Source organism: Marmota marmota, unplaced genomic scaffold (assembly GCF_001458135.2).
Source record: "Marmota marmota marmota unplaced genomic scaffold, marMar, whole genome shotgun sequence".
NCBI lineage: Eukaryota > Metazoa > Chordata > Mammalia > Rodentia > Sciuridae > Marmota > Marmota marmota.
Window position 1 is genome coordinate 6,301,375 of NW_026000051.1, and position 7,533 is coordinate 6,308,907.

General features: G+C 41.3%; 1 protein-coding gene across 6 annotated transcripts in view; it reads left to right on the forward strand.

The window, feature by feature from the left end:
* The window catches only part of Scai (suppressor of cancer cell invasion), a 155,581-nt gene that overhangs the window by 11,453 nt on the left and 136,595 nt on the right, over positions 1-7,533 (forward strand). The window lies entirely within an intron of this gene.

A 7,533-nucleotide genomic window follows, 5' to 3' on the forward strand; every position in this document is an offset into this window, starting at 1 on the left:
GTGTGTGTGTGTGTGTGTGTGTGTGTGTGTGTGTGTGTGTCTCTCTCTCTCTCTCTCTCTCTCTCTCTCTCTCTCTCTCTCCACTCTCAACTTGCTCTGGGGAAGGCCCACTACCATTATGTGAAGCAGCTCTGGAGAGGAGGAAACCAGGCACCCAGGGGAGGGCCATGTGGTGAGGAAGTGAGGCCTGCCAACAGCCACAAGAGTGAGCGTGGATCTTCTGCAGTTTGCTGGCAGCCCTGTGAGTGGCTCACACCAGCAAACTTGGAAGGGGATCCCCTTAATCTGGTTGAGCCTGGAGATGTCTGTAGTTCTGGCCAGAAGTTTGACTCATTGTCCTGGCTTCAGAAGGCTGAGTTATGTGAGCTTGAGATTTTCCTTGGAGAGTCTCCTTTTTCCTAGTACTGTACCCAAGGGACCCAGTATCTTAAGTTTTCTCTCATTCTGGGTAGGCCTCTCATGGGCAGAGAGAGAGAGAGAGAGAGAGAGTGTGCTAGCACGTGTATGTGCACAGGAGAGTAAGAGCAAGAGCTTATGTGTGTTTTGGAAGCAGGTGTCTTTTGATTCCAGGCACTGAAGGGCAGTTCAGTTTCAGGCACTGATGTGTGCCTGCCCTAAAACTGAGCAAATGAACCATTTGCCTTCACTTCACAGACATTGCCCTCCCTGCTCTCCTGCCTCATATTGGGAGGTAGTCCCCTGCTTGGGTTTGTCACCAGGTTTTAAACTCTCGTCATCCTTTTCTTGACAGTCTAGGAGTAGTTGTAACATAAGTCAAATCAGACTTGTAAAGTCCAGGAAACTGTGGTGATAAATTCTATGTTTCAACATGACTGGGCCATAGGGTACCCAGATATTTGGTCAAAGGTGTTTTGTGGATGAGGCTAACATTTGAATCAGAAGATTGAGTAAATAAGATTGGCCTCCTTCATGTGCATGAGACTTATTTAATCATTTGAAGACCTGACCAGAGCAAAAAGACTAAGTAAGACAACTCCTCCCACTTAACTCCTTGTGATGGGACATTGGTCTTTTCCCGACTTTGGGCTCAAACCAAAATTTTGGCTCTTTAACCGGAACTTATTCCATTGGCTTTCCTGGGCCTCAGGCCTTCAGACTTGTTCTAGAACAACACCATTGGTTTTCCTAAGTCTCTAGTTTACTAACTGCTGATCTTAGGACTTTTCAACCCCATAATTACATTAATCAATTCCTTATAATAAATCTCTTTTGGTTCTCTTTCTCTGGAGAACCGACTAATACACAAGCCTAGTTGTTTTTGTTGTTGTTGTTACTGCCAGGGGCATTTTACCACTGGGGTACATCTCTAGTCCTTTTTAAATTTTTTTGTTTTGAGATAGGGTCTCACTAAATTACTGATGCTGGCCTTGAACTTGTGATCCTCCTGTCTCAGCCTCCCAAGTTGCTTGGATTACAGGTATGTACCACCACACCTGGCCATAAGCCTAGTCTTTTATGGCCTTGCTTTCTGTTTGATCCCAAGTTTTCCAAAGTATTTCCAAACCTGTCAGCGCTTCCATGATACTAGCTTTGTGATCTATTCTGATATGTCATCTTTACCACAAGCTAAGCAAAAGGAGAGGGACTCAGATTTTCATGAACTTGGCAGCTGTTTGGGAAACATTTCCCTCTAGGGCAAGGCACCACTCTCTGCATTCTTTCTTTTCTTTTTAATTATTTATTTATTTATTGAGAGAGAGAGAGAGAGAGAGAGAGAGAGAATTTTAATATTTATTTTTTAGTTTTCGGCAGACACAACATCTTTGTTTGTATGTGGTGCTGAGGATCGAACCCGGGCTGCACGCATGCCAGGCGAGCGTGCTACTGCTTGAGCCACATCCCCAGCCCACTTTCTTTTCTTTTAATATTTTTATTAGTTGTTGATGTACCTTTATTTTATTTATTTACATGCAGTGCTGAGGATCGAACCCAGTACCCCACACATGATAGGCAAGTGCTCTACCACTGAGCCATAACCCTAGCCCACCACTCTGTGCATTCTTATTGGGTTTATTTCCTCCTAAGTCCTCTCTTTATGTGTTCCACAGGCTTTGAAAGCATTTGTGCCTGTGTTTTAGTTACTTTCTGTCACTGTAATAGATACCTGAGATAATCAACTTACAAAGAGGGAAAAGGGCCAGGTGTGGTGGTGCATGCTTGTGGACTGAGGAGGCTAAGGCAGGAGGATTACAAGTTCAAGGGCCTCACTAAGTTACTGAGACTGTCTTTGAACTTGCGAATCCTCCTGCCTCAGCCTCCTGAGCCGCTGGGATTACAGGTGTGTGCCACCAGCCTGGCTAGAATTTTTTTTTTCTTTAAATTATTTTTAAGTTGTTGATGGACCTTTATTTATTTGTATGTGGTGCTGAGAATCAAACCCAGTGACTCATACATGCTAGACAAGCGCTCTACCCCTGAGCCACAACCCCAGCCCCCCTGGCTAGAATTTTCATTTTGAAAAGAGATCCTTGCTTTTGAAAACACTGGGAACCACTGGACTGAATGATCTCTGGAGCCATGTTTTGCTGTAGTTTATAAAAAGAGGACTGGAGCTTCAGCCTGGAGCCTGTGTAAGAACTCGTTTATAGAGCAGGTAAGGTAGCACCCATGCTGGTGAAATCTCCAGAGCTGACAGAGTTCCTGTCACTCCTGTCTACATGCTCAAGGGGTTTGGTTCATGTCTTCCCAACATCTGTTATATAATCTGTTGTCTCTCTGTCTGTAAACCCTACTTTGAAACAGGATGCAGGTACCTTAGCTTTTCCTTTACCTTAAGGAAATTTAATGTTTTTATTTTTTTTAAGTAACTATTTTTTTAAGTTGTCGATGGGCCTTTATTTAATTTATTTATTTATATGTGGTGCTGAGAATTGAACCCAGTGCCTCACACATGCTAGGCAAGTGTACTACCTCTGAGCCACAACCCCAGCCCTGATGTTATTTCATTTTAAAAGGTTGTTACCATTACTAACAACAGAAAATCAAATGAACGAATAAAAATTTGCTTGTTTTAGAATTTTATTAAAGGTAAGAGGTTTTCCTGATCTTCATTGAAATTTAAATGAGGACATCTGTTTTCTGATAGTGGCTAGAACTAAGTGGTGTCAAAAGGTTCATCCAACTTAATGTTTAATTTTTAGTGGGAATTTATGTATTTCCTTTATTTTATTACTCTTTATTTAAAGTATATAATTTTTAGTTGTTGGTGGACACAATACCTTTATTTTATTTTTGTGTGGTACTGGAGGATTGAACCCAGTGCCTCATGCATGCCAGGCCAGCTCTTTACCACGGAGTCACAATTCCAGCCTGTCTTTTATTTATTTTTGTTCTTTTTATTTATTTTTTTGTGTGGTGTTGGGGACTGAACAGCACTCCCCACTGAGCTACATCCCCAGTCCTTTTTAAGTTTTTAGTTTTGAGACCAGAACTCACCAAATTGCCAAGGCTGGCCTTGAACTTGATGATCTTTTGGCCTTAACCCCCTACCCCCCAATCATTGGGATTACAGGAATGTACCACTCTGCCCAGCCTTATTACTTTAATTCTGGGGAATTATTTACTTTTTCTTCTCTTTTTCTCTATTACAGTTGGACTGTGAAGATAGTTACTAGTAGGCAATTGGATTAATTTAGTTACAGGGGAGCAGAAACTCCAGGTTATTGTCTTCCATCTCTTTGCCCTTTGCTGCTGCTGCTTCTTTTTTTTGGGGGGGGGGTGCCAGGGATTGAACTCAGGGGCACTCAACCACTGAGCCACATCCCAGCCCTATTTTGTATTTTATTTAGAGACAGGGTCTCACTGAGTTGCTTAGCACCTTGTCATTGCTGAGGCTAGCTTTGAACTCCCAATCCTTCTGCCTCAGCCTCCCTAGCCGCTGGGATTACAGGCGAGTGCCACCATGCCCGGCTTTGCCCTTTGCCTTTAAATGAAAAACCTACTTAATAAAAACCAATAAATACTGTTAACAAAAGGTCAGCTTTGGTATATTCTGACCTACAATCGTTCCGTTGGTATGACAGATTGTATTACCCAAGGATGTCTATAGCAGTGTCTTTCAATCTACATGTTTTACTTAAAATGTGACTTTGACACTGTTCCCCTTCTCATGAAGACTCTTCCCATCATTCAGGCCTTCATAACTGTTTCCACTAATGACATGTTAGTGGCTCCAGTAATGCTATGTGATTTGGGGGCTGAGTCATAAAAATGCCATGTACTTCTGCCTGTTTCTCTTGGTACACTCGCTTCTGGAACCAGCTAGCATGCTGTGGTGTGAGGAACCCAAGCAGTCCTGAGAGGCCCGGATGGGAGACAAACTGAAAGCTTCTGTCCCTTAGCCCCATGAAGCTCCCAGCTGACATCCAGCATCTGCCTGCCAGGCACATGCATAAGCTTCTTAAAATCAGATCCCACTCCTCCAGATCCCCATGAAAGTGCCCCATGGGTGCCATGGAGAGCAGAGATGCACTGTCCCTGCCACATCCTACCCAAAATGCAGACTCAGGAGCACAGTAAAAGACTGCTTTAAGCCACTAAGTTGTATAGCAGTAGATAATTGGATTGATATTCTGTTTGCCAGAATGTTGAGATCACTCTGTGTATCAGACTGCTTTAACCCTAAAAACAAGATGTGTTTCAGGAGCGTTGTTAGTTTTCTGAGAGGAAAAATGGATTTGATGTCCTCTTCCCTTATTTTATTTACTTACCTATTTCAGTACTGGGGATTGAACCCAGGAGTACTCTGCCACTGAGCTACATCCCCAGCCCTTTTTATTTTGTGTTTTGAGACAGGTTCTCACTGTGTTGCTTGAGCTGACCTTGAATTTGTGATTCTTCTGCCACATACTTCTGAGTTGCCAGAATTACAGTTGTGTGCCACTGTACCTGATTTCTTCCCTTTATTGATTATTATTACCTCATTGATTTGCATTTTTCATATTATATTTTGAATTGTTTACTAAAGAAAGTACAAATTGGGCAATAACACCCATGTCCAGCTAACTCCATTATTGTGTTCTAATTTAGAAGGTTATGTGTATCTTAATAGTAAGCAGTGACTTTGGATTGATTCAGGCCAGGTGTGTAGCTTTGTAAGGCAATATCCTCTTTGTAAATCAGCTTCTTGTGAAGCAATGATATCTACTTCCTAGATGATCTGTGAGTGTAAAGTGTTTAGATAGTTCCTCCCACAAGATGCTGACTGTTCATTTCTACTTCTAGTCACCACTACTACTGCTGCTCCTCCTAGTGTGGGTGTTATTATTTTTGGACTAGGAAGGGAGAAGGAGAATCAGCAGAAAGGGTGCAATCTGAAATGGATTACACCCCCAGAATGAACAGCACTCCCAAGAACTTCTGCACAGGGGGATGCTGGGAAAGCTAAAGGGACTGAGGAATTAAAATAGGCGTGTTTTAGATTTCTCCAGGATTAAAGATTCTCTGAAGAAGTGAAGACCAAAATGACTCTTTGGGAGAAAAGATTAGGAAGGAGGTAATGGAGAGATTTCTAAACAAGAGTGGGGTGGACTGATGTTTGTTATTGGACCTCTTTATAGTGTTAGTATCAGGGATTTACTGATAGATTAGGCAGTGATACTGCAAGTTATTACTTGTAATTATTTTAAATGAAATATAATATACAAAAAGTATGTATGACATGTACAGTTTAAAGAATGATAATAAACCTCTTGTTCCCATTGGTCAACTTAAAAAATAATATATTTTCAATACTCGGAAGTCCTGATGTTCTTTTCTGTGGCATTCACCATTATTTTCATTACCTTGCATTTAAAAAGTTGGACATGGTGGTAAATGTGTATAGTGCTAGCTACTTGGAAGACTGAGGCAGGAGAACAGAGTTTGAGGCAAGTCTGGGCAATTAAGCAAGACCCTATCTCAAAAAAAAAAGCGCGGGGTGGGGGGCGCATACTGATGGTGTTGCTTAGTGGTAAAGTGCCTATGTAGCGTGCGTGAGGCTCAGGTTCCATTCCCAGTACCAGAAAAATAATTTAAAGAAGACGATGGGGGCTAGGGTTGTAGCTCAGTGGTAGAGCCCTTGCCTGGCATGTGTGAGGGCCTGGGTTCAATCCTCAGCACCACATATGCATAAACAAATAAAGTTAAAAATCGATTGACAACTACAAAATATTTAAAAAAAAAAAAAAAAGATGATGATGCCAGGTGTAGTGGTGCATGCCTATAATTCCAGAAGTTTAGGAGGCTGAGGCAGGAGGATCATAACTTCAAGGCCAGCCTCAGCAACTTAGTGAGACTGTGCCTCAAAATAAAAAATAAAAAGGGATGGGGATGTGGCTCAGTGGTAAAATACCTCTGGGTTCAATCACCAGTCTACCCCTCACCCTGCTAAAAATTTAAAAGGCACGGGCATGGTGGCGCATGCAGCCCTGGGTTCAATCCCCAGTACCAAAAAAAAAAAAAAAACAAGAAAAAAAAAACACCACACATTGTGCTCCAGATCTCGGCTTCTATTACGATTCTCCAGTAAAAAGAAGCAAGAATCTTCAGAGAAATGTCTGCATCCAGGACTGAGGCAAGAAATATACCAGATGATCCTATAGTGTCAGAAAGTAAGTTGGTGCTTAAAACAAAATCAACCTATAATGGTTGCTGCATGCCAAAAGGACATAGCAACTAACTGAAAGGCTTCTTCAATGGTCAAAGCTGGAGCTATTAGAGCAACAAAATAAATAAAGCACTTCTGGATTATAACCAAAAATATAAAATGAATATCCATGAATCCAATGATAAAAATACATAATTAAATATGAAGAACTGAAATTAATTTCTGCTAATACTTTGCCTTCAAGGAAGTGGAATACAACTGTCAATGTGGACTGTACACAGCGACTTCTACCAAGTTCACAGGAAAGAAATCTGACAACCCCATCTCAACCATGTCATCAACATTAACATCAACTGTCATAAATCATGTACACAGCAGGTACCTTTGATATCATATGATAGGAATGGTACTTCACCTCTGTGGTCTTTCTCCCTAAAAGTCCATAACTTAAGGGGCTGGGGTTGTGGCTCTGTGTTAGAGCGCTTGTCTAGCATGTGTGAGGCACGGGGTTTGATTCTCAGAACTGCATACAAATAAATAAAAAACAAAGATCCACTGACAACTAAACAATATTAAAAAAAATCTATAACTCAAGTCGAATCATAAGAATACCAGACAAATCCCAACTGAGAGACATTCTACAAAATATTCCTCAAAACTATCAAAAGTAAGAAAAGTCTAAGAAATTGTCACTATCAAGAGAAACTCGAGAAAATATAATTACAGGTAATGCAGTACCCCGGGTGGAGTACCAAAAGGATATTAGACAAAAAAAAAAAATTTTTTTGTAGTTGTAGATGGACAGCATGCCTTTATTTATTTTTATGTGGTGCTAAAGATTGAATCCAGTGCCTCACACATGCTAGGCAAGCACTCTGCCACTAAGCTACAGCCCCAGCCCTAGACAAGGAATTTTTTTTTTTTTT